Source organism: Pongo abelii, chromosome 6 (assembly GCF_028885655.2).
Source record: "Pongo abelii isolate AG06213 chromosome 6, NHGRI_mPonAbe1-v2.0_pri, whole genome shotgun sequence".
In the NCBI taxonomy this organism is placed as follows: domain Eukaryota; kingdom Metazoa; phylum Chordata; class Mammalia; order Primates; family Hominidae; genus Pongo; species Pongo abelii.
The window spans coordinates 83,719,539-83,745,625 of record NC_071991.2 but is presented as its reverse complement, the minus strand read 5'-3'; the positions used below and the strand labels follow the sequence as shown (position 1 = coordinate 83,745,625).

At 38.6% G+C, this 26,087-nt stretch overlaps 1 protein-coding gene and 1 long non-coding RNA gene across 8 annotated transcripts in view; one reads left to right on the top strand and one right to left on the bottom strand.

The window, feature by feature from the left end:
* CDK6 (cyclin dependent kinase 6) overlaps positions 1 to 26,087 on the bottom strand; it is a 236,180-nt gene that overhangs the window by 22,071 nt on the left and 188,022 nt on the right. The window lies entirely within an intron of this gene.
* On the top strand, positions 432 to 24,318 carry LOC129060410 (uncharacterized). Of its 2 annotated transcripts, XR_008527106.1 has the most exons (5): positions 432 to 563; positions 14,947 to 15,045; positions 15,922 to 16,023; positions 20,750 to 20,983; positions 23,916 to 24,318. It is a non-coding gene; the product is annotated as an uncharacterized LOC129060410 (long non-coding RNA). The 2 variants fall into 2 exon arrangements; XR_008527107.1 differs by lacking the exons at positions 15,922 to 16,023; positions 23,916 to 24,318 and having other exon boundaries at positions 20,750 to 21,261.

Here is a 26,087-nt window from a genome sequence, read left to right as displayed (position 1 = left end):
AATAATGTTCATAGCAGCATTATTCATAATAGCCAAAAAGTGGAAACAATCCTAACATCCATCAACTGATAAATGGATAAACAGAATGTGGTACGGACTTACAATGGAATATCATTGAGTCATAAAAAGAATGATATACTGAAACAACATGGAGGACCCTTGAAACCATTATGCTCAGTAAAAGAAGCCAGTCACAAACGACCACACATAATATGATTCCATTTATATAGACAATGTAAATTTATAGGATCAGAAAGTAGACTGGTGGTTGCCTGGGACTAGGGGATTTGAGGGAACTGACTGTATACAGACTGAAGGTCTGTGCCCCTGAAAATTTCCTGTGTTGAAATCCTAATCCCTAAGGTGATGGCATTAGGAACTGGGGCCTTTGGGAGGTAATTATGTCATAAAAGGGATTAGTGCCCTTATAAGGGAGACCCTGGAAGGCTCCCTTGTCCCTTTCACCATATGAAGACACAGCAAGATGACGATCGTCAATGAATGAGGAAATGAACCCTCTCCAGATACTGGCTCTGACCTTGGACTTCCCAGCCTCCAGAACTGTGAGGAAGAACTTTTTGTTGTTTATAAGCCAATCCAGTTCATGGTATTTTGTTAGCAGCCCAAGCTGACTAAGACAGACTGCTAATGGGTATGGCGTTTCTTTTTGGGGAGATAAAAATGTTCTAAAATCGATTGTGGTGATAGCGGTACAACTCTGTGAATACACTAAACTGAAAAGAACACTGAATTGTACTATTTATATTGATGAATTGTGTGGTTATATCAATTATATTTTGATAGAGCTGTTAAAAAAGGTGGTTAAGAAATTATATTTCCAAGCAGACATTACAGATTCAGGAGGAGGGTAAAAAAATTGCTAAGAATTTGGAACCCATCCACATACACACAAAAATAAATAAAAAAAAACCTGCTAGGAAAACTGTTAGGTCTACACATATGAAAGGCTTTAAGCACATGGTATTAAAGTATAGTGACGAACATTTTACCATATATTCAATCAAGTACTTGTCTGGAGACATGTGCTCCACAAGTTTTGATAATCTATTGTTATGATCTGAATCTTTCCAAACACCTGATTTATCAGATTAGGGTTAAATAATAAACCAAAAATGTCTATGCATGCAAAAAAAAGGCACTGGTATGAAACTATTATCTTATGCTTCACTTTGGATGGCGAGATGATGAATGATTTGTTTTCTGCATTTTTCTACTTTTCTATACTGCGTTTTATGAGTGTTAGTTTTAAATCAGAAGGAAAAAAACCCAACAACATTGCCTCTTGCCATATACTGCACGTATACGATCTGTTCACCTCACCTCTTCATTCCCTACTTTAATACTAAGGCACTCTATTATATTCATTTATCTGTTGATTTCTACACACAAACTGGAAGTTCTCTGAGGACAGGGCCAACCTTGACTTGATTCTGTATTCAGAGTACTTAATTTACTGCCCAGTTTGGCTATAATTGGAACTCAATTAATACATGCTGAGTGGTTATTGCTCCCCCCTGCAAGAAGGCTTTCTGTCCCTTCTTTCCATCAACTTCAGCTCCTCCTGTCTCAAAATTCACTTCCTTGGTTCATCTCTGGGTAATTCAAGTGTAAGCAGGTGTATCTGCAGAGATATGCATATATGATTAGATGTATACACACCAAGAGCCAACTCCAAATCCGATTTATATTGTTGTATCTGTTTATGCTTTAATCTGCCTGTGGCACCAGACAACATCTGCCTGCAAATAATGTGTATTTAAAAACTGGGGCTGGCTGACAATTATTCTCCTATATCCAAAACCTTGCAAAAACCTTCACAGAAGCAGCAAGAGGCAAGCAGGATAGGAACTTTGCCCTCCAGTGCTTGCTTCAGCCAGGTATGCAGGCTAGGGATGGTCTCCTTGGAAGACAAAGAAAGAGAAGTGTTGAGAAAAAGTGTAGCAAAGGCAAAACAGTATAGTATTAAGGAGAGTGGGGAGGGGAAAGACGCACTTGAAGTAAAACCAGTCCAGAAAGGGAGAAGGGCTGGTGGGAAAGAGCACGGAAAAAAACAATTTAAAGCCCAAGTAATGAGAAGGAAAGACCTGGCAGAAAGAAGAATCTGAGACGAAGTTCCGTCACAGAGACCGAGACTGATAGGAAAAAACCTCTGCCAGGGAAGGGAGGTGCCACTTAAGCGGAAAGACTTGTGTCTCTAACACAAGTTAGAGAGTGTGCTGGCATCACTGTCCATAGGAGGGACTATGAGTCTGGTAATTTCCTTAAAAATAAATAGCTGAATTAATTTTTCCTTGTTACCAGATGTGAATAATTTATTTATCCACAGAGGGCTCATATTTACTGGACTATGAGTAACTTCCTCTAGAGAGAGAGACGGAGAGAAAGAGAGGGAGAGCAGAGAGACAAACCCTACCATTTTTCAACTCAAAATTGAGGATTAAAATTAAACTAGAACTCACCAAATTACTTCAGACTTCTGAAACATTACAAAACTCATAAATTAATATATTTACTGAGTCAATTTTACATATGACTAAAATAAGACTAAGTGGTCATTGAGATGAAAAAGTCATTTCTAATCACTATGACAAAAATTGAATGGGTATCTCCCATTTCCAAGAAATAGTTATTTCTCTTAAATATTCAAGTAATTTCATTTCTATTCTCCCAGTGTCATCTCTCCCTGCCTTAGTCTGCTCAGGCTGCAATAACAGAGTACTGCAAACTGGGTGGCTTAAACAACAGAAATTAATTTTCTTGTGGTTCTGGAAGGTGGAAAGCCTGAGATCAGGGTGCCAGCATGGTAACTTAACAATTTAGGGTTCTGGTAAGATCCCTTTTCCTGGCTTGTACCTGCCTTCTTGCTATGTACTCACGTGGCTAGAGAGAGGGTATGCTCTTTGGTGTCTCTTCTTATAATGGCACTAATCCAATCATGGGAGCCCCATCCTCATGACCTCATTTAACCCTAATAATCTCCCAAAAGCCCCATCTCCAAATAGCATCACATTGGGGGTTAGGGCTTCAATGTAAGAATTTCAGGAGGGACACAAACATTCAGTCAGTAACACGTCCTTCTTCATATTAATGAATATAATATATCTTCCAAAATTTTAAAATTAAAAAGCTGGGCTGGCACATTCTTGTCCACTATAGCAGCAACAAATGTGATTTGTCTTTCTGTGACTAGGATCCAACTCTTCATTTTATATACTTTTTGATATGTTTTTCTTGCCAAATTACATGATTTATTTATTTATTTATTTATTCATTCATTTATTTATTTATTTCCCTTCCAAAGCCCCCCTTATCTCTTGCTCTCCAATCACACTGTTCAGGGGGATTCTTAAGGCTGGGAAAGAAACGATGATGTATTTAGCACTTTCTAAGGGCTGGGTTCCTAATGCATTATTGCATTTTAATTCTCACTCTAACCATGAAGTTAGGCGACTAGAAAGTACTGAATAACTTTGCAACAGAAAGAAAGTTTTAGAACCAGGAAAATAAATCTGAGTCAAACTTAGGAAGCTGTAATTCACAAGGGTAAAGACTTCATATTAGTATTATTAAAAAACTGGAGGTAAGTCAAGGATATGGTACCCCCATGGAATCACCCCTGTCACCATGGGCTTCTTTAATAGTCAGATATTGCAGGCTCAACACTCCGGGGAATACTGTCTTCTGTCTCTTCAAATAACCACAGAGCTTGGATAACCCTTCTGCTCCCTTGGGGAAATTCTAGCTTTAATACTCACTATAGTTCAAATTGGGCTTAGCATTGAAAAACTTTAATGACAACATGCTGGAAGGTCATTTGGAGCAAGGGTGATGGTGTGGTGTGGAGACGAATAGATGATTAGAGACGATCAGGGACACCTGGCAAAATGAGTGCCACTGATTAATTAGTGAGGCTCTGATTATTAACTGGGCTCAGGGCTTATCAATTGCCTTCACTCTGCAGCAGAACTCTGAACTAGAGATATCACTCGACCAAATTAGAACCTCACCATACCACATAATAAACTTATTCTGTCTCACAACTCCCAGTCTTGCTTTATACTGTGCCTTCCTGGGAGAGAAGGAAAAGTTTTACCAGGGAATTCGTTCATGAGTAGGAACCTTAGCACTGTTGTTCTTCAATACCTGGTCATTTGGGTAGGAGAGGGCCCAGGAATAGGGTAACCAACGAGCCCAGTTTGCCCGCGATTGTCCCAGTTTCAGTACTGAAAATGCTGTGTCCTGGGAAACTTCTCTGTCCCAGGCAAACTGGGATGGTTGGTTACCCTATCCAGGAGACTCAGAGCAAGAGGCTATAGAAGACAGAATTTAAAAAAAAAATTAAGTTCTTTGTTATTTCAGTGGGGCAGGCTGTTTAAAAAAATCAAATGAGCATACCTCAAAAACAATCAGAACGAAAGTGGTCCAGACAGACAGGTTTTATTCTCTTTTTTCCTAATAACTCACTGCTACTGTGTAATAAGGGACTAGACCAGAGGGGAGTCCCCCCCTCATACCACAATTCAAGATGTTATTTCTCTCTTTCAGTAAATGACTTTGTAAAACTATACGCATCTTGCCTCTTTTGCAGGGAAAGAGCATTGCCTATGGTTAGGTCCACATGGTTAAATTAATAGTCTGCAGGAAGTGCTGGATCTAAGGAGGCAACCACAACTAGGGGGTCACTGGGGTGGAGCTACCTACACATATAGGATGACAAGGAGATTTCATCCAGTCTGGTTGGTAGCGATAGGCTGTAAGCTGGGTTGAGAATGATTCTGAAGTGCTATGTAGGTGGAGCAAGAGAGAGTGCTATATTAATCAGTAACACACACCTCTGAAAATGAACTAGCTAAGTGAGTCAAGTTTTCTCTCATGATAGGCTGACTTCAAAGCGATATTGATACAAGGAATAAAAATTAGAGAATACAAAAGTAAGTCTGTCTAATAGAGACATTTCAACAGCAAATACTACATACATTACGGTAACTAAAATGTGGCTCTCAACACCACTTCTTACTTTTAACCTCTGAATCCACTGGTTTTGTCTTCAATACAACATTTTTTTGCCAAAGGGAGTCTTATGGGCTCTGCTGTGGGTGTGTCTTTGAGTATGTAATTATCATCACCTCTATGCTCACACACCTTTCTCTTGCAAAAACTCTAATATTGACATCAGCCGGATGTCAGCAAAATGACATCTTTCTGAGGCTGAAGGTTTTCATGTTGCCTTTGGGGGAAAATAATCACTAGACATTTTCTGAAATGGAAGTGTCTGTTGGCTGAAGTGGCTTCTTTAAAAAAAAAAAAAGAAGCTTTGCTCAAAATGGAACCAAAAGTATCAGTCATAGAGCATTACAAATGATCTAAAAATATTCTCAAATTGGATTCAATCACTGGTTAAAAATAGTCCAAATACTGAAAGACTGATTTTCTCATTTTTTCCATAAAAAATTATAATGTGCTCAACATATAAATAAGGGCTCTGGCCCTTGAATGGCAGTGATGTTGTCTACCAGTGTCTAGTATTGTGAGTTTAGTGTGGTGATTAATTAACAAAAGCTAGCATTTATTTTATCAGAATAAAATTTTACTGGCCCAACAGCAAGTTTAACTTTTTCAAAAAGCTTATTTACTGAATTTATATTTTGAATGATTCATCATGGGTACTGTTAAAAATAACAAATTATTGCATGCCTATATCAAAACATCTCAAGTACCCCATATATATCTACTATGTATCCACAAAAATTAAAAATAAAAAATTTAAAAAGTAACAGATTATCTTGATTATAAAATATATATGCATTGTAGAAAATTTGGAAAATAGAGTAAATAAATGAAAATAAATTACACAGCATCACTTCCATTCTTTTCTCTTTTTATATACAAATGGATATGACGGTATCTCTAAAGATCTTTTTTTTTTTTTCCAAACAAGATAAGATGGCACCAGTCCCAGGGCAGGATCTGAGTCTTGACTATAGTCCTTAGTTTTGAACAAGTACAGGGTGACAAGAAAGTGCATAACAAAGCTATGACTGAATAAAACTCAAACCTTGGTGAAGAAAAGAAATCAGGGACACATTAAAAAAACTATGGGTACACGTATTTTCACCTACTTCTTAGTTTATATCTTATGGCAGGGAGCAGGAGTAATCTTTTCTTTTTCCTTTATGAATGGTAAAGACAACTGGTATCCTGTCTGAATATAATATGCCTATCCAGCACACTTTGGGTAGAATCCAATGACGTGTGATAACTCAACAATTTGGTACAGGAAACAGAGCCCACAACATTCCTCAGAAATTTCACAGACAATCTAGACGGAACAGACCTATTTGAATAGGGTTTTTTGTTCAGTAATATTTGAAGGATGCAATTTTTCACGGTGGACACATTGGGTTTGTGACAGATGCAAATTCAGATATGAATAAAACACAATTAAATGATTCAGACTCTTGAACTGTGCTTCCACAGACCTGATTTCTGCATGGGCCAAACAAAGGAAAGTTGGTGTTTGACAACTGTGGATGACTCATCAGAGGAAGTTCTTACCATGTGGATGTGCTTGTTGAAATAAAGCTGGTTAACAAAGCTAGCCTTTTTTTTTTCCCTCTGTGGGCCAGCGAGGGTTTCATTTTAGGAAATGGAAGTGTCAATGTGGACAAACTGTTCTGAAGTATTTATAGCATAATGTAATGTGTTAGTTTCCTTAAACTGCCTTTGGACAAAGAATATGTGAATGGAAAATAAGATCTGAATTTCTAATACTGTCTTGTGTCATCTGAACTGTATTATGAGTATCAAATGATTTAGCACTGTGATATGTACACAGTGTGATAGGAATGCAGTGTAGCTACAGTGGGGTATGCTAGTGGCTTCCCAATTAATTTTAAGAGCTCTTTTATTCATTAAGGATATTACACCTTTGTCATATTCATTCATTTTCTCCAAGATTATCACATGCTTTTTAACTTGGCAGTGTTTTTATTTTCTGATGAACAAAAGTTTTCAATTTTTATATAATCAAATATATTAGTATTTTTGTTTGTGACTTCTTAATGCTTTGAAAATATATCTCCATTCTAGGGTCACAAATACTTCTTATAGTTTCTTTATTCTTTTGTGGTTTCACTTTTAATATGTAATTCTTTAAGCCATCTGTCATTTGCTCTGTGGTGAGGAATAGTGAGAATCTAATCAGGTTACCATTTTTCCCCCATGAAATTGACCAATTACCCTATTCTCATTTGTTGCATATGCTGTTCTGTCCTCCCAGATTTGTGATTTATGATAAATTGCATCGCTTCCTAAATTAGGGTTTCAAGTCTCATTCTCTATTCTGTTCCATTAATGTCTGTCACTTCTGCTGGTACCACATTATTTTTATTATTGTAGTTGCATAATGTATTTTAGTGTTTGGTAGCAGGAGTTTCTCTTCATAACTTTTTTTTTTTTTGTAACAAAAAATTCTTGGCTATTTTCACCAGTTTAACTCTTCCAAATGCATTTCAGGAAATCCCACTGGAATTCTGACTGGAGTTGCATAAACCTATGAATTAATTTGGAAACCTTTTATATCCTTACAACTATTCAATCTTCTTGTTCAGGAAAATGGAATATTTAATATCTTTCTAATAATCAAATATTCTCTATATCTAGGAAAGTCATTTTTATGTATCTCAATCAAGTTTTATAATTTTCTTGATACAGGTTCCACACATTGACTTACATCCATCTACATTTTTGATTTTTATACTGGGAATGAGATGGAGCTGCTGCTAACTCTGGAGAAACTTACTGCTGATCTTTTATCTTTGGACATGATCCTGACTGTTCTCCTAAGTGATGGATTATCTTAGATTTGAAAAGTGTAGGAAGTAAAGGACAAGAGGGACATGTGGGGGGATGTAGTAGAGTCTGTTTTATATTCATAGTGAGAAGACTCTCAACCTCCAAGGAGGGCTCTAAAGGTTAGAAAACATGCAACCAAAAGCACCGAGGATTAGTAAAAAGAAATAATGTGCAGTAAGTGCTCAGAGGGATGACTCATTGCATTGGATCATCCTTGGGAAACCACCTACTAAGCAGAATTTAGCAGCTAAAGCGTTATTTTTGGTGCACAGTTTATTGCTACTTCCTCTTGGGAAAAAAAGATTAATCCTAGCTCCCTAAAACACTGAAGAATGGTCATCCTGGCAAACCAGCCTGTCAGGTAACAATGTTGTTTCTAGATCAGGGCAGTGTTAGGTTCCCCGTAGAGATTTCTTTAGAACAAGGGAGAAGCACTTTACCACATGTTATGGAAAGGAGTACAGACCAGGAGACAGAAGATCCAGCTTAGTGCTGGCTCTGTAACTGATTAACAAATAAATCCCAGAGTGCAGGCAGGCCACTTAATCTCTGCTCATCTGTAAAAAAACAGATATCACAGCTTCTGTCGTACTCCATATCATGGAAGAAAATAACACAAAATAATAAACCATGTGAATGAAGCAGTTAGAACTGCTGAGAAATAAAATTAACCTGCTCAGTAAAAGTAAGGCTACCAATCAATAACAAATAGAATGAACTCTTACTCATTCCAAAGTTATTTATTTTTGCTTAATACTGTATTACCTTCTCCTTTTTCTCTGTCCTGTGGTTTCTTTTCCTTGTTTCATTATGACTAAATATACAAGGAAAATTCAATGCTGTTATTTTGGTCCTATCTTTGGCCCAAATCTCTAGATCTAATTTACCCATGATACCCTGCTGTGCTATTGAAAAAGATCACTAAGAAAACTTTAAAGATGATGAAGTTAGGAAAATGACAAATAAGGGGATAAATGCGTTTCCTTATTTAGGTGAGGACTATGGCTGAGAAGATTCTGTAACTTAGACATAGTCAGGGACGTGATAAGAGCAGGAGCTGTAATCAGTTTTGCTAATCATGATTTCTAAACAATACTATTTTATCAAGTATTTAAATGCAATCTATCCATAGCACATTTAAAAAAAGTTATAACAAATATTTTTAAATTTGTTATTATTATTATTTTTTGAGACAAGATCTCATTCTGTTGCCCAGGCTGGGGTGCAGTGAAGTGATCTCAGCTTGCTGAAGCCTTCATTTTCTGGGTCAATCATTCACTCACCTCAGCCTCCTGAGTAGCTGGGACCACAGGGGCGTGCCACCACACCAGGCTAATTTTTGTATTTTTTGTTTTGTAGAGACAGGGTTTTGCCATGTTGCTCAGGCTGGTTTCGAACCCCTGAGCTCAAGCGATCCGCTGCCTTAGCCTCGCAAAGTGCTGGGATTACAGGCGTGCGCCACTGTGCCCAGCCAACACAAATATTAAGGTCAACTTCTGGTTTCAGTACAAACTATTTAGTTTATTTATGAAGCAAATGAACTCACAAGCATGAGAAGGCTGAGGGGATATGATTATATGTAAGATCCATTTGCATTATACATTCTCTAGAGAGGTACAACTCTCTCATATTTTTGATTTTATAACTATAAGAGAAAAATATCACTGGCAAAAGTTTTATGTCACTCATAAGAAATGAAACAGCATTTGACAAAAAACAGCATGTACAGGAAGAAATAATTACATTTTGGTAAAAATATATGTTAAAAAAGATAAAATATTTATGAAATATGTTTTTTTTCCCCCTGAGACGGAGTGCTCACGCTGGACTGCAGTGGCGCAATCTTGGCTCACTGCAACTTCTGCCTCCTGGGTTCAAGCGATTCTCCTGCCTCAGCCTCCCAAGTAGCTGGGATTACAGGCATGCGCTACCATGCTAATTTTTGTATTTTTAGTAGAGATGGGGTATTACCATGTTAGCCAGGCTGGTCTTGAACTCCTGACCTCAGGTGATCTGCCCACCTCGGCCTCCCAAAGTGCTGGGATTTAGGTGTGTGAGCCACTGCACCCAGCCCGATTGTTTGTATTTTCCTAAATGAAAACTTCAAAAATTTTGCTAGTATATTACTTTTTAATATGAAAGTACAATAAAAGTTGTTAAAAATGCAGCCATATGTTGCTACACTTACGGTTTTAGAAAGAGATGAATATGTAGACATAAAACAAAAGCCTCGGGAGGTATTTCTTCTATACTGTACTTAAGACTATGTGGCCACAGAGGGCTGTCAGGTTTTACAGACCTACGGGTTAAATAGCAACTGACTGTTTTACTCAAAAACTCCTTTTGAATTTAGAAAACAATTTAGTCAGATTTTGGAATATTAAGCAAATAAATGTCTACTTCCAATATAAAGTTTAATTACTGACCAGTTAGACTTCTTGATCATCACTCGTAGTCTTGGCATTATAACTGAGGGACACATTTTCCTTGAAAATGAAATTTAGATTCTTTCAAACTATAAAATAACTTCTGAACCACTTTTGGCTAGATAAAAATCCTGAATGAATTTTAAGGAAATATGTAAGAGAATTTCACCTTAAGATCCTTATTTTTAAGAAATTAAGTAGATAAAAACCAGTGTGACCTAAAAAGTGTTGAGTAAATAACTTTTCTGCAACATCAACAGCCAATAATAATAATAAATTCAATTTACTGAACACTTATTACAGGAAAGGGGCTGCTTTGCGTTGTTTTACATATGTTGTCTCATTTACTACTAATAACACTCTGCTAGGTAAATATCATTATCCTCATTTCAAAGGAAGAAACTGAGACTTAGGTTAAGTCAAGATCAAATATCAAACTTAAAAACTCTAACATCTACTATGCAATAACAGCCAACGACAAGGCCAATGGTATACATACAAGGTGATTACCATGTTTTGGGGAAGCAGAAAAAAAGAGAACGCTGAGATAAATTTCAAAATTTGATCACTTGCTGAAAGGCATTAAAAAAAATGAAGTTTGTACTGTGTTCATTTATCTCATCTAATTAAGTAGGGCCCTTTAAAGCTTACAAAGCATTATGAGTAAAAGTATTTAACATATTACAAATTACATGTTGGTATAATTTGTTAGTAGACATTGTATGCATTGCTCATAAAATGCACCTTCAGATGGTATAATTTTAGCTCATAACAAATGTATACTTTGGATTACTGTGGTTTTGCATGCTAAAAAATTTAAAAGACATTTTCATTTTCTTTATATGGAAATTTATAAATTTGCCAAAAGATATAGAAAATAAACTTTTAGTATATCTTTGGCATTATTTTTATTAACATCAGTATATTTTGAAAATAAATGATGTATTTCAAAAGATGAACCTGGAAGTAGGAAGGCCTTGATACCAGGGAGGAGGCTGCAGGCTGAGCATGGAGCAGAGTGACTCTGCCAAGCCAATCCCATGTCCCACAACTGAACAACGTTTTACTGTCTCATGTCTTACTGACCCACTCATTTGAGGCTGAACTTTTTTGGTACCTTTACCCACTCATTTGGGAGTTCTGCCAATGCCCAGATAGAAGGATGCTTCAGAGCAAATTGGGGTCTGCCTCACTGAGTCTTGCTTTGTGCCTGCTCTGACAGGCAGCAGGACAACACACCCTGTGTTGACCCTCCAGACTGGGCATGAACCTCAGTCCAGGTCTGCCATTGACCGGCTGTGACCCTCGTGGGCAACACTAACTGACTCAGAGTCTCTTTAGTCTATTCCAGAGTGGGTTCCTTGAATGCCTTGAAGGAACATCACTTACCTACCACATTATAATAAAAATGTCCACAAATTAAATATGTCTTCTTCACTAGTGCTTGAAGATGTCTTTTGACCCCCCCAGAGTTAAACGTTGGATGCCAATGATATGCTGAAAATTACTAACTTTTGCTTTTCTAGGAGAACCACCATATCTCATCAGATCTAAGATGTCATCAATTGACTGCAATTCACATTTTGATTTTTAGAAATAAATGTGAAAAAAATGTAGATCTTAGAAACACTGCAATGTGGTAGAATAGTTGGCAAAATAGCAATTTTCTTGTTGAGGGGTGATGAAATGCTTCAGCTACACCGTATTCAGATTCTCCTGATGTTACCCTGGGACTTATATCATCTGCTTCTTTATGGATCCACTTAATCTTTCATTCAATGAATACAGATTTACTGAAAATATTTTCTCAAAATACTAAAAAACAATCTTGGAGCTTTGGTGAACACACGTAGAAAACCTGCCTCCTTAAAGTTCTTGAAATAAAAAACGTACACATGAGATAGATTCTTTGCTAAGCACTTCTCAGTTACAATGAGTTATTTCTTGATAACCAATGAACAATAGTGACATTATTAAACATTTGTTCTGCAAAAGGCAGTAAAAAGGACTACGGGGTAAACTCTTTTGACGTAACTTGGTGACCAGATCCTTAGGTTCTTTTGCATATTAGTGGTCTGAGGAGCATGTTAGGAGACTGACAAAAATAGTCTCAATTAAACGCTATTCTCTTCCTTCAAGAAAAGCTTTCTTGCTCAGCAGTATTACCAGCATGGCTTTGGTGCTTAAAGCCTTCCTGTTCTCACTGGAAAATTGGAGTCAGTGTCTTAGGCACCACCATGCTGCGGCACCCTCACGCCTAATGATCACATCAGTCTGTACAGGCTTCAACCACTTTAAACAATTTCCTTTGTCTCCCCTTCCTTTTCTGTAAATTTTTTTGTTGTTTCGTTGTTATGGGTAGTGACAGTTTCTGGTTTCTTTCGTTTACCAACGGTTTCCTTTACCACAGCCTCTATTCCTCCTGCTGGAAGCCTGGCACCATTGGAAGCTGGAAGAAAAACCACAACTGAATAGCCTGGCACTTACTTTAACAGTCATTTCCAACCACAGATTAATACTGTTACTGGATTTGACTAACGGCTCTCAATCAGCCCAACTGTCATCACTTGAGAACATGCTAGCCAGTGAAAGCCAAAAAGGAAAATATAAGCAAATTCAAATTATGGTATAATTTTTCTGACTGCTTATCTTTTGAATCCAAGGGTATCTATCTCTCTAAATATCTTCTTCTGGGTTCTCCTTAGTAATATGTTTAATGTATAGATCAGGAGATAATATATCATCACCTGGCTGCAACTAGCGCAGGGAGGTTGAAGTCAGGAGGGAAGGGTTGCCACAGGCACTGGCTAGCACAAGAGAGCACGCTGCTCAGCTGCCCATGGAACGTATATGTATCCTGCACCTTGCTCTGCCCACCTTTGGAAACGGCACTGGAAACAGCTGGTGTTAAGTGTGCTAAGTAGCCAGCATCAAAGTGCAAATGGAAGTGGGCCCTCATGGAGGTTCTGTGTTGGTAACAGTGAAGTTCAATGCTAGCCTATCACAAACAGGAACCAGGTTTTTCTCTTTATCATTTACTTTGACATAGTAGACTTCAAGTCCAGTGCAGCTGATAGGATTTTTCAACAGCTATAAAAGAAGGATGGTATAGCACATTATATGGTATATGACTGGCTTAATGAAAATAAGAGTCTATCCCAACTTGGAGCTTCCCGTATCAATGAAAACTCCATTTTCTATGACTGAAGGCTTTGAAAACTCTTACTAATCCCAGCTTTTGGTCCTGACAGAATCTAACCTACGGATACAGACAAAAGAATCTGGATGACTATTACTTTCTGACTGATGACTTCTGGGTCTTACTCTGGGTATTTCACACACATTTAATCCCAATCTTCCTCCTTAAAAATGTATTGAATGACATTCATTTAATACACCCCTGGAGGGAAAATAAAGTAGAAAAACCTTTCTGGAGGGCAATTTGGCTCCATGTATCAAAGGGCTCAGGGTTTTGAATATGCTTTGTATCACTATTCCACTTCCGGGAGTTAGTCCTAAAGGAATAATCATGAGAATGAAGAAAACTACTTATACGAATGTGCATGCATCACAGCTTTCCTTAAAGTCTTACAAATTTCATTCACTCAACCAATATTTACTACATGCCTACTATGTGCCAGGGAATATTTAAATACAAATAAATAAGATCCAGATATATTTTTATATAAGAAAAGCAGATTACAAAAAAGCATGATCTAATTTTACAAGAAAATTAAAATGTTATAATGCATAGGAAAAACAGTAGAAAGATAACTATTAAACCATTAGTAATGGTCATCTCTTTGTCACTGGTGTATGGTTTATTTTTCTTTCCTCTTTCTTTTCTTATTTTTATTTTTATAGTAAGTATCTTGTAAAGAGCCATTTTGACACTATGTAAATCTCCTGATGAAATTTCCACTCAGTAGTTTTAGCATCATCCACTGATGATTTTCTAACTCCATCATTCACTCTGTTATTATTGATTGTCAGTCTACTGTAAGACAAAGCTCTCTTTTCTCCCACTTTATTTATATCAGCATGGACTTATGGATTTTAATTTTATTCAGGAGATTATAATCCTTTACTATAATTATGTATTTTGATGCCCAAATTGTATTATATTTGTCCAGTGGCTCCTTCAAGGTAAATTCTGTGCCTTTTTGATATGTTCCCATATTTTTTGAGCATTTTCTTACTTTCTGGTATAACAAGATACTATAGACTTACACTCTTTACTCGTATTTTAAAAGCTCTACAACAACCATGTATACTTTTGTTAAATGAAAGAACATAATACATACTATTTAAAAAATAATGTTACATAAGATGCATACATCATACAGATTTTTATAAGATTTTTAAAAAAGAGTCCAGATTTCTGATCCTACATGGTTCAGGAATATTAAAACAAATGGGCCTTTTGAGTTCCACCTGAGATGGGAGAGGATAGCACCTGTCTTACAAACCAATATGAAAGGAAATTATGTCTAGTAAGATCATTAAATGCATAAGTCATTGCTCTTTACTTAATTAAAACCAGTGAGCCAGACACACAGCCTTAGATAAGAAAGGTAGCAGTTAAAGTACATTCTGTTCGATTAATTAATGTCTCACAGCCAAATGTCTCTGTCTCGCCCCTTAGAAAACTGCATAGAAGAATGGTGAGACACCATCATTTTCATCTGAGTGATTGAGTTTCTTCCTGCTGACTGTTTGGAGTTCCCCTATGAGCTGGCGTAAGGTACTTCTTCCTGTGGCTCAGAGTAAGACTCTGAGAGCCTTGGGGACTGCCCCCTGGATTCTGTGAGGAACTATGGAAAACAAGGGAAGACCAAGTAGAAGCCCCCACCTCCTCCTTGTGGAGGAGTCAGCTGATCCCACGCCTTGACCCCAGAGCCCTGCCTAGTTTCTTTAATCTTATTAGATGGGTTCCCTTAAACTCACTTGCATGCTCAGCCTTTTGCCAGACTCTAGGACCAGCTCTGGCCTTTGTGGTGACTGTGGTGGGATATAGGGGGAGAGATATAAGGAGCACTACAATGATTAGTCATCACTTCACTATTGAGTCATTTGGCCATGCCACCCAGCCCGCTGTGACCTCAGTTCATGCTATGTACCCCAGGCTTGAGGCTCTGTCTAGAATCCCAGTACTCCAGGTCCTTGGCCTTTTTTGACTCTGAATTCTTCTAATGTCTTCTGTTACCTCTGACAAGAAGCCATCCTTTATCCTGTTCTAGAAAAATGATACACCGAGGTAATTTAACATTATGAACAGGAAGTTCAGTGGCTAAGTTTCACTGAACATGTACAAGGCAAAAGACAAAAGTGAAGTGCTTTATACATACTGTTTAATCTCAGATCAATGCTATGTGGGGGATATATATTAATATCCTCATTTTACAGTTGAGGAAATTGAGGTTGAGGGATGGTTAATAATAACTCATCATCATTGAGCTAAGAAGTGATAGAGACAACTAGATGCTCCAAAGCCGGCTCTCATGACCACTTCACTACATCGCATCATTTGGCTATGACTACAGAACTGCTAGTGGACTTGAGACTCAGGCTGAAAAAAGCTTTTTTTTTTTTTTTTTTTTTTTTTTTTTTTTTGAGACAGGGTCTACCTCTGTCACCAAAGCTGGAATGCAGTTGTGTGATCACAGCTCAATGCAGCCTTGACCTCCTGGGCTCAGGTGATCCTCCCACTTCAGCCTCTAAGGTAGCTGGGACTATAGGCATGCACCACCACACCTGATTAATTTTTTGTAGAGACAGGGTTTGGCCATGTTGCCCAGGATGGTCTCGAACTCCTGGACTCAAGTGATCTGCTTGCCTTGGCCTCCCAAAGTGTTGGGATTACATGCTTGAGCCACCACGCCCGGCCAAATCCCAGGTTTTTAAAAATACAAATGAACGGATGGGAATAACACTGGTAAGCCTGATGTTGAGACCAAGTAGTATTCTTCAGTTGGTTCTAAGAAAAGAGAGAGGTGATCCCGAGGAGGCTGTAAGTCCATGAAGAACTTGGAACAGGTCTGCCATTATAGCATGCTTCAGCAGCTCATTCACTCATTCAGCACATTTGGAGTCTGTGATGTACTTATCACTATGCTGAGTGTAGGGAACACAGAAATAAGACTGACGTGGTCCCTGCCCTTGGGAGGCTTACAGTTTAGGGAGAAAGAAAATCATTAAATAAGTGGTAAGTGTTATGAAGAAAATAAGATATGCTGGTGGAGAATAATAGAAAAAGCCTCTTTAAGGAGGTGACATTCAACCTAAAGGATGAAACAGAGGAGGCAGGGCTGCTGAGGTCTATTCACTTTCTTTTCATCTTTGGTTGTAGCTAGAATTTTTGAGTACTCTTCAAGGGTGCTTTATGACTTGGGTTCTGTTAAACAAGTCAACCACGATTTTTAATCCATGTGCTTTATCATGAATGGTTTCCTTCACCCTGTTCAAAACATCACAAATGTGATATAAATGGGACACTTACTATTCAGTCTAAAACTGTTCTCATTTATTTATTTATTAAATACAGAAAAATCCCTTTAGAATCAGGGATAAGAGGAAAGGTCTTTGTGTTTCGCAAAGTTCATCCAAGTGTACTATTTGTTTCTTCCCCATGGAATTGCCATATCAGCTTTAGGAAAGATGATGAAAGAAAAGAAATGGGCCCAGAGGGACCTAAGGAAACCAGGCCAAGCTTGCTGTTCACGTGGACCCTTACGGGGGGAATGGAAGGCAAAAGCAGAGAACTGGGTCCAATTTTCTTTCTCAGTGCTATCTGTGCAGTGGTCAGATGTGGCACTCACAACCAAAAGGCTTTTGAAACAGCACTAGTGAGTCCTGACCTACCTTCTTCAAATTTCTGAAAATGATACATTTTATTATCTCATGAGTAGAGATACTGGAGATTCCTCTTAAGGCAGGAGGGGGAGACCTAGGGTCCCTTTCTTTGCTCTAATTAACCGCATTTTCTCTGGGAGAACAGAAGCTCCCCATGGATATATGGGGTTGGGACAAGTGGCTATTTACAGCTAAGAAGGGAATATTTTTGAGGTTTAGAGAATTCAAATCATGATTACTATCTCATGTTCAAAGACTGAAATAAAAATGGCTGTGTACTCTCTTCATGGAGCAATTTGACGTTCTGAGGCCCTCTACTCCCTGGCTTCCGGAAATCTATTTTTCCCTCCATCACAATATTTCCTTTAACTACTGAATAATTAACCCTAGTGACTAACCTAGTCTCATAGGAAGAAGGCTTGTGAAATCTGCTCCTGATGCATGTAATAAGTGTAGAAGGACACATTAAGTAATGTGTACAGTCTGGGAAGGCCAAAATTCCTTTCCCAAGGCCTGGTCCACCCTGAAAAAGAGGAAGGAAAGCTCATACTTTAATTATTGGAGCAGGTATTCCACTGGTTCACACATTACCAGGACCTTAGAGGTTTCTTCTATCATACAGAAGGAACCTGGATCAGCACACTCGCCTACTCTTCTTTGTCTGCCAGTGGAACTCCACACCAACTGACCGAAGCTGTCACCATCCCAGGCTGCCAATGTGGGCCTCCAGATTGTGAGGCCACAGGGTCAGATACGGGGCCTGGCGCTGCACTGACACAGTGCTGCATGTCCAAAGAGGCAAGCAGCCAGGCAGAGCCCTCTCTGTCACAGCTTGGCCACCTGTCTGAGAGGGAAGACAAATCCCATTTCATCGGGTTTGGCATGGAAAGCAAATTGTTCACCCCCACACGCAAAAGCACTTGAGTGGCAGAAGGAAAAGTACACACCCCAGGTGCGAATATAAAAGTGGGTCTCTTTGGGATGAACCTTCTGGTTAATTTGGTTTGGAGTCTATGGTGTTTTCACTCAGCTCTCATCGGTTTTTAAGCCGTATTACAGCTCCCAGGCTTTTAGGATAATTCTCTTAATGAAGTAATGAAATGCCAAAGAAATGGCATCACAGGGCTTTGCCCTTTCCTGCTTTTTAAAGGCCATCAAAACCATCATTCCCTAACATACCCATACAGGAAAAAAGATGAGGCTTATCTTGTTTTTAAGCTATTGTGTTGCCAGCATTTCCATCGTACAAGAAAGATAAGTAAATGCTTGCAAAATAAAGTCTGACCTAAGCTTCACCTGATATGCAGTTTCTATCTTGCTGAGTGCACATGATAATAAGATTTCAAATCAGCATTAGAAACCATGGTTCAATCCAGAAGTGTGCTCCTGCAACCCGGGGAGGGGGGCTCCTGATGACTTCACAGTGAAGCCACCGTCACAAACAGGATTTCCCAAAGAGGTCTTAGGGCGAGGAAGCTTCATTCTAACTTTGGCTCTGCCATCTGGGCAGCACTGCTGCTCCTCCCCTCCTGTAAACAAGCAGTTAAGAGGGGGCAGGGGCACTCCTTCCTATTGTTCCTCATGGCTCTCACTTCCCTTTCATCTTTAGTAATAGCTGGAATTTATGAGTATGTTGGATGACCTTCCAAGTCTTTCCTTCAGAGTTTATTTACTTCATGGATACTCCTTAGCAAGGCTCCATCTTTTGGCGGCTCTCACCCTGGCTGTATTTGTCCAAAGGTGTGGCTTTATCTCTGTATGGTATTGAATTGAATGGAAAAGGGGTCATAAAGACTGTGTGTGATTCATATAGTCCAACGGTGATTGTGCATACACGACACTATTTCCCAACTTATACCTTCCAGTACAGCCAGGTCTTGCTTTTCTGAGAATGAATGCCTGCTATTTTTGTGGCTTGCCTAATGAAGTTCTTGTTAAATATCCAATCAAACATCTCCAAAATCCAGCTCAGGACTAACTTCAGAAAGCCCCTATTATTCTAGTTCAGGGTAATATCTAACTTTTCTAAGCTCTCAACAGTTTTAAAAATCTGTACCATGTGGCTCAGCACTTACATATGCATGGTCTGATACTGTTTGCTAATTATTACATGCTAACACATCATGCACATTTTTATTTGCTCATGTAAGTTATAACCTCCTTGAGGCTCGGTCTTCAGGTTTTTGCTATCTTCCACAGTGCCCAGAATGATTGTAAGCACCTGGTAGGTTTTCTTCTTTCTTTTTCTTTTTCTTTTTCTTTTTTTTTTTGAGATGGAGTCTTGCTGTGTCGCCCAGGCCAGAGTGCAATGGCGCGATCTCGGCTCACTGCAACCTCTGCCTCCCAGGTTCAAGCGATTCTCCTCCCTCAGCCTCCCGAGTAGCTGGGATTACAGGTGCCTGCCATCACATCTGGCAAATTTTTGTGTTTTTAGTAGAGATAGAGTTTCACCATGTTGGCCAGGCTGGTCTTAAACACCCAATCTCAGTTAATCTGCCCACCTTGGTCTCCCAAAGTGCTAGGATTACAGGCGTGAGCCACCGCGCCTGGCCAGCACCTGGTAGGTTTTCAAAGAATATTTGCTCATTCATTAATTGAGAGAAGAATCCCATGGGATTCTTCTGTAAGTTTCATTTCCTTATTATGCAACTGAGTTAAATATATAAGTGTAAACATTAGAATTACCAAAGGAATAATGCTAGGACCAGTATTGATTTAATATGTTTATACTGTTTTGATTAGTAAAATGACATAAAACCTCTGAATTTAAAATTAAGTGCTTTCTGGGAATATAAAATAAAAAAATGACTAAACTCTACTGAAGAAAAATCTTGAGACTATGTGACTGAAGAGAAACATGGGAAAACTGTTTTGAAAAAGGCAAGGAGCAAACAATGCATTTGGCCCATTTTATTCCAGAGCTACTCACAGAGTGATGGGCTCTGACCTACAGGCTGCACTATGTTCATTCATTTATTCATTATTCATTTACTTAGTAGCCACTTTATGCCATGCTCTGTTAGGTACTAGTTATACAGTGGTGAGTAAAATAGAGAGGGTCTGGTTTATAGTTTCATGAGTGATAGGGCAAACAGGTTTTAAGCCAGAAAACACTAAAATAAATGTAAGTGCAAACTGTGCTAAGTGCTATGAAGGAAAAAAGTCAAGGTGTTCTGAGAGTGAATACCCGAAGGTACTGATTTTACTCTGGATCAGGAAAGGTTTCTTTGAGGAAATAACATTTAAGATGAGATTGGAAGAATGACATGGAGCAGCCAGGAGGTGAGTTGAGGGGGTGAGTGGGCAATGCTCCAGGCAGATGACGCCAGGAATCTCTGCAGGCAGTTTCTTGAAGGCACTGATATAACTGCTGCTTCTGCACAGCAAAGCCAATAAACTTATGGATCCAAATAAGAAGAATATAGGAAATTCATATACTCATTCAACGAATCTTTATTGAATGCCGACTATGTGCTGGATATAGTTCTCTGCCTCTGGGATATCCAAGTAAACAAAGCAAAGATCCTTGCCCTGTGGAGTTTAAGTTCTATAGTAAGAAATAAATGCACCAACATATTTTCATCTAAATATTGCAGGTTTGGCCACAGACCTTGATGTGTGTATAATGAAACTTGAAATGTCTCAGAGGAAGGAACAGTGGTGTAGTGGACGTAGGGGACAGCTGTTCCCTGTTGGGAGACAATTCTGCATGGGCCGTTTGTATTTCTGCACATCTTGCAAGTAGAGACACTAACTGCATTTGTGCTGGATTAGATTTTCAAGTAAACTGCTTTGGAAGATGATAGTGTCTCCCTCTAGAGCATGAGCAGGTTTGTTTGCTCTTAAACATAATAATAGCTTCTGCTGGGGCAAAGGTAAGGCCGACTTACTGACCATTATAAAAGATTCATGTTGGGGATTCGTTTTTGTAACACAACCCGAGTGTGTGTGTGGGTATGTGTGTGTGTGTGTGTGTGTGTGTTCTTGCATGCTTGCAGGTGTCATCTGCCCCCCCTTCTTATTTTCCTATGGGAATTGGGAATCTGGTGCAAATGCTGATACTGTAGCTACTGCTATTGCTGTGAGTAATAAACTGGGCTTTGTCTCTAACCCAAGAGTCTTGTGTCTTTTGCCAGCATTCATGAAACTGTGGTAGACTAATTTGTTAACCTGCAAATAGGGGGAAAATCTCACATCCTTCACAGGTCTTGACATGAGTCAAGTGACAAACCAAAAAATGGGGACTTTTTAGTTGAGAAAGACAAAGACCAAAGGGGTGGAGGATAAGGCTGAAGTATATAAAATCAACAAAAGTAAACTTGGTTGTATTCACCAGTCTTGAATATCAAGTGAAGGGATGAATCCCTGACGTCTGAGAGAGGTAAGTTTAGGTCAATAGAAAGGAATTTCTTCACATACAGGATACTAACCTTATAGAACTTACCATCTCAATAAATGGTGCTGGCTGAAACTACAAATTATTTTATAAAAGGCCTCACTAAAGTGATGGATGACAAATCTAGAATGCCCAGTTCAATACATATTGGATGACCGAGTGTTTGCCAAGTGACCATCTACAAGATGATCTCAGTATCTGTGTCAGAGAAGAACTACTGGGAAAAAATCATTAATTTGACCTAACAAGGACCATTTTTAATCTACAAAATGAGAAATAGACTCTTTACTGCTTTATCTAATTTTAGTTTTTACTATGGATACACATACATAAACGTATACATTCGGGATATGTAAGTATAAAAATCTCCTTTACAACAAGCTACAATTCATAATAATATTAATTCATAAATGTTAAATAATAATGGTAAAATATGCTCCTATTTTAGGGCAGTTGTTTCCCAAGCTGGATGTGAAGAACACTTTCAGGAAATTTTAAGAGGCATATCTTGAAAAAAAAGGTCTCACGGTCAAATATATTTGAGGAGCTATGCACTATATGTATATATCTTTGGAAATCCAAATTTACATTAATGATGAGGGTTCTGATAAGTCCTGAGTCACAGAAACCTTTAAGCTCGTGTTTCCCAAATTTTTAGTATTGACCAATCATTTCACAGTATGCCCATTATTAACTCATGAAACACTATTCCATGAAACAGCAGACTGAGAAATACATTTGTCAATTGTTAAAAAATGAAGATTTTTATGGCAAGAACTGCTATAATGCCAACATTATCTATAAAGCCTCACTAATTTGAAGTTAAAAACACCAGTGAAGTGGGGACAGAAGGGCCTGATAGGTGACTGGATGTCCTGGTTTGCTTCTCTCATACAGGTGGTTGGGCCATCTTCACTTGGGGGGATCCTTGGGATTGTTTCTTGTGTCCAAGGAGCCCGAATGCCCCAATTTCATGAATATTTTCATGTTTAAGGAAAGGATAACAATCATAGTTATAGCTAACATTTATTGCTTCCAATTGATGTGCTACAATGCCATTTTGAGCACTTTATATTCTAAAATTCTCACAATAAACCATGAGAGAGGTAGTTTTATTATCCATTTTCACAGAAAAGGAAACTGAGGCACAGGTGGTTCCGTCACTTGGTCAAGGCTATACAGCTAGTAAGTGGAAGAGCAAGGATTTAAACCCAGACAGTCTGGTTCCAACATCAAGTCCTGTGCTCAACTACCTTTGGAATTACAGCATATGTTAGCAAACTTCCACATTACCAGTGTAATTCGTACCACAAAGCAATTCACTTTACCTTCTAGTTGGGTTGAGCCCAGGTAAGTAGCCTTCAGAGCTTACCTAGATAACACCCAGACCTGTGCTAACACATCTTGAAAAGCTTGTCTAAGCTTTACAATTGTACCAGAAGAAGTAAAATACAAATAGGACAGCATGTACCATTGCCAAAACAATCTCCCCTTTGTATAGTTTCTTCTTCTCACCAATTTGTTACTATATGCAATACTGACTTTAAGTAAACAAACAAGAAGCTACAAACAATACACCCACCCTCTTTTAATTACAGCACTACAACAAGGCCACTTTGTTAAAATGGTTCATCTCTAAAATATTTTTCTTACCAAAAATGATACACAGATACATACATACTCATGTTTCCCCCTAAAACCCCAATCCTTTTTGTATGTTGTGAGTGGAGTGCAGAGAACAAAGCTCCCACTGAGTGCTTTTGGCCTTCAGATTTGGTGCTCATTACTGTGTAGACATTCTCAGCCAGAGCGCGACAACAGGCATTCAGAACTGTGTTTTCTGCAATGTTTAGTGTTTATTCTACAACCTTTTGTTGTTTTTTGTTGTTGTTGTTGCTGTTATTTTACATGTTGGTATATTAATTTTCTATTGCTGTTGTAACAAATTACCACCAATTTAGTGGCTTAAAAAAAAGAACACTCATGTATCATCTCACAGTTCTGTAGGTCAAGTATGGCATGGCTTAGCTGGTTCTCTGTTAAGAGTTGTTACAAAGCTGACATCAAGGTGTTGGCAGAGCTGTGTTCCATTCTGGAAGTTCTGGGGCTAAATCTGCTTCCAATCTCATACATGATTGTTGGCTGAATTCAGTCTGATGTGGTTGTAAGACTGAGGTCCCTGTCTCCTTGCCAGCTGACAGCTAGGGGCTGCCCATGGTTCTCAGAGGTCTCTCTCTGGGTCCTAATGTGGCTGCTATGTCTCAGAGCCAGCAAAGCATGTTTGATCCTTCTCATACTTGGAGTCTCTCTCTCTCACATCTCTTTTGCTTCTAGCCTGAGAAAATTCTCTTTTTTTTTTTTTTCAGACAGTCTCGCTCTGTTGCCAGGCTGGAGTGCAATGGTGCAATCTCGGCTCACTGCAACCTCTGCCTCCCAGGTTCAAGTGATTCTCCTGCCTCAGCCTCCTGAGTAGCTGGGACTACAGGCATGCGCCACCACGCCCAGCCAATTTTTGTATTTTTAGTAGAGATGGGGTTTTACCATGTTGGCCAGGCTGGTCTCGATCTCCTGACTTCAGGGAATCCTCCCGCCTTGGCCTCCCAAAGTGCTGGGATTACAGGTGTAAGCCACGGTGCCGGGCCAGTTCTCTGTTTTTAAAGGGCTCATGTGATTAGGTTGGGCCCCCTCAGATAATCCAGAATAATCTCCCTATGGTAAGGTTCATAACCTTAATTACATCTGCAAAATCCCTTCTGCTATGTAATGTAACAAATTCATAGTGTTTAGGGTGTAGATATATTAGGGGACCATTCTGGGTACCACTTCAGGTGAACATTTCTGTGCCAAGATGGCTAACAGTGGTGAATGATAATGCTAAATCTGCCCCAAAACAACAAACAACAACAACAACAAAACCAAAAGAAGAACTTCACAGACATTAAATTCTAAATTTTACCCATTTCCAGAAGCCTTTAAGGTCTAAGAAACAGGATGAAGATCAGAAGTGAGTTAGGGACTAGTAGTAGAAGGTCTTTGATATTATAAGGAGCATAATGAATTGCTCTAGACCAGCATTTGTGCAAGTAGTAGCTGGAAGAAACCACTGCCAGAAACAGAGTGACTTCGGGGGCTTAAAGAGAATACAGGAGTAACAGCAAATGTCTACTCCCAGGAATGCATTTCTATAACCTGAAATAATACTAAAAAAAATTTTTTTTTTTTTGACATGGAGGAACACTGGTGTCAGCTGTTAACTCTCTAGTGGTGGAATCTTAGGGAGGCCCTGGGATCTTGGAGAGAGGCAGGGGCATCCAGGGAGCTGGGGCACTCCAAGGAGGGGCTCTTTACCAATGGGTCTGGAAGCACATCAATATTTTAACAATGGGTAAGGGATGCAGTAATATTTGTAATACTAAATATTGGAAATGTAATCCAATAACATGAATGAGAGTCAACACACTCACTTATAGGGAGGAACACTACAGCACAAATACTTTTGAGTTTCAACATTTCATAACGTATTGACAGATTGTTATTTATTAAGCAGTTCCACAAATACTGAACATTTTGATTAATTTCACTTTTTGCATTAATATAGATCATCTTCAAGTAGAGAAATGCAGTGTTAAGAAAACTGGGAAAAATGCAAGACATGATATCAGAAGGAACACATCACCCACCTGAGAGTTTAACCCAATTTGCCTTTGCATCACTTTCTCAATTCTCCTAAAGTGTCAATTTTGTTATTTGCTGTCTGCCTTAAGGGGACTGTAATTTAGCTACTCCATTTTATGTCTTTATAATTCTTTCTTATCTCATTCATCTCCCTTTCCATTTCATCTTTGGTTTTTCACTTTGAATAGCCTTTCATATATTTACTTTTTAGGTCTTTAGAGACCATTTCTTTCTAGTCAAAGGTAGGGTAAAATGAAACATAATTTTAGTCATACTTAATTAGACTTTTAAATCTGATGGTACACTCTGCCTGAAGCTTTTCAGGGGGGAATTTCTGAGGTCCAATTACAGGGTTAGTCTCATAATAAGAACTAATAATTCATAATGAAATTATTTGCTTTTAAACCTCATCCAGACGCTGTTGTGAAAAATATACTAACCCAACCACATTCCTATAGGGTCATTAACATGGCCAGTACAAACAGGTGAGGTCTGCTGAAGTCATAGTTCTCAGAGCTTCTGTGAAGAGTTGGATGTTGGTTCTGTGACAGTATCACTACAGGGCAACCCTTTCATACCAGTCCTTTCATAGTATGGCATCCTGTTCTTGATGTATGGATTTTGATATCCTTCTCAGCTCAGGTAAATGCCCAATGGGTATTTACCAAATATACAAATAGAAACTGAATCCTTGCATCACTAAACTTTGTGTTGCCTTCACACATTAAGACAACTTAGCTGAAAATAAAGTTCTTGGGTTATAGACTTAGCCCCCAACAAAGCTGTAGAATTTTCTCTATTCTCCTCTGGCTTCGGTTCAACAAGAGAGAAGTCCGAGGCCAGCTTGATTTTCTTTCCTTTGT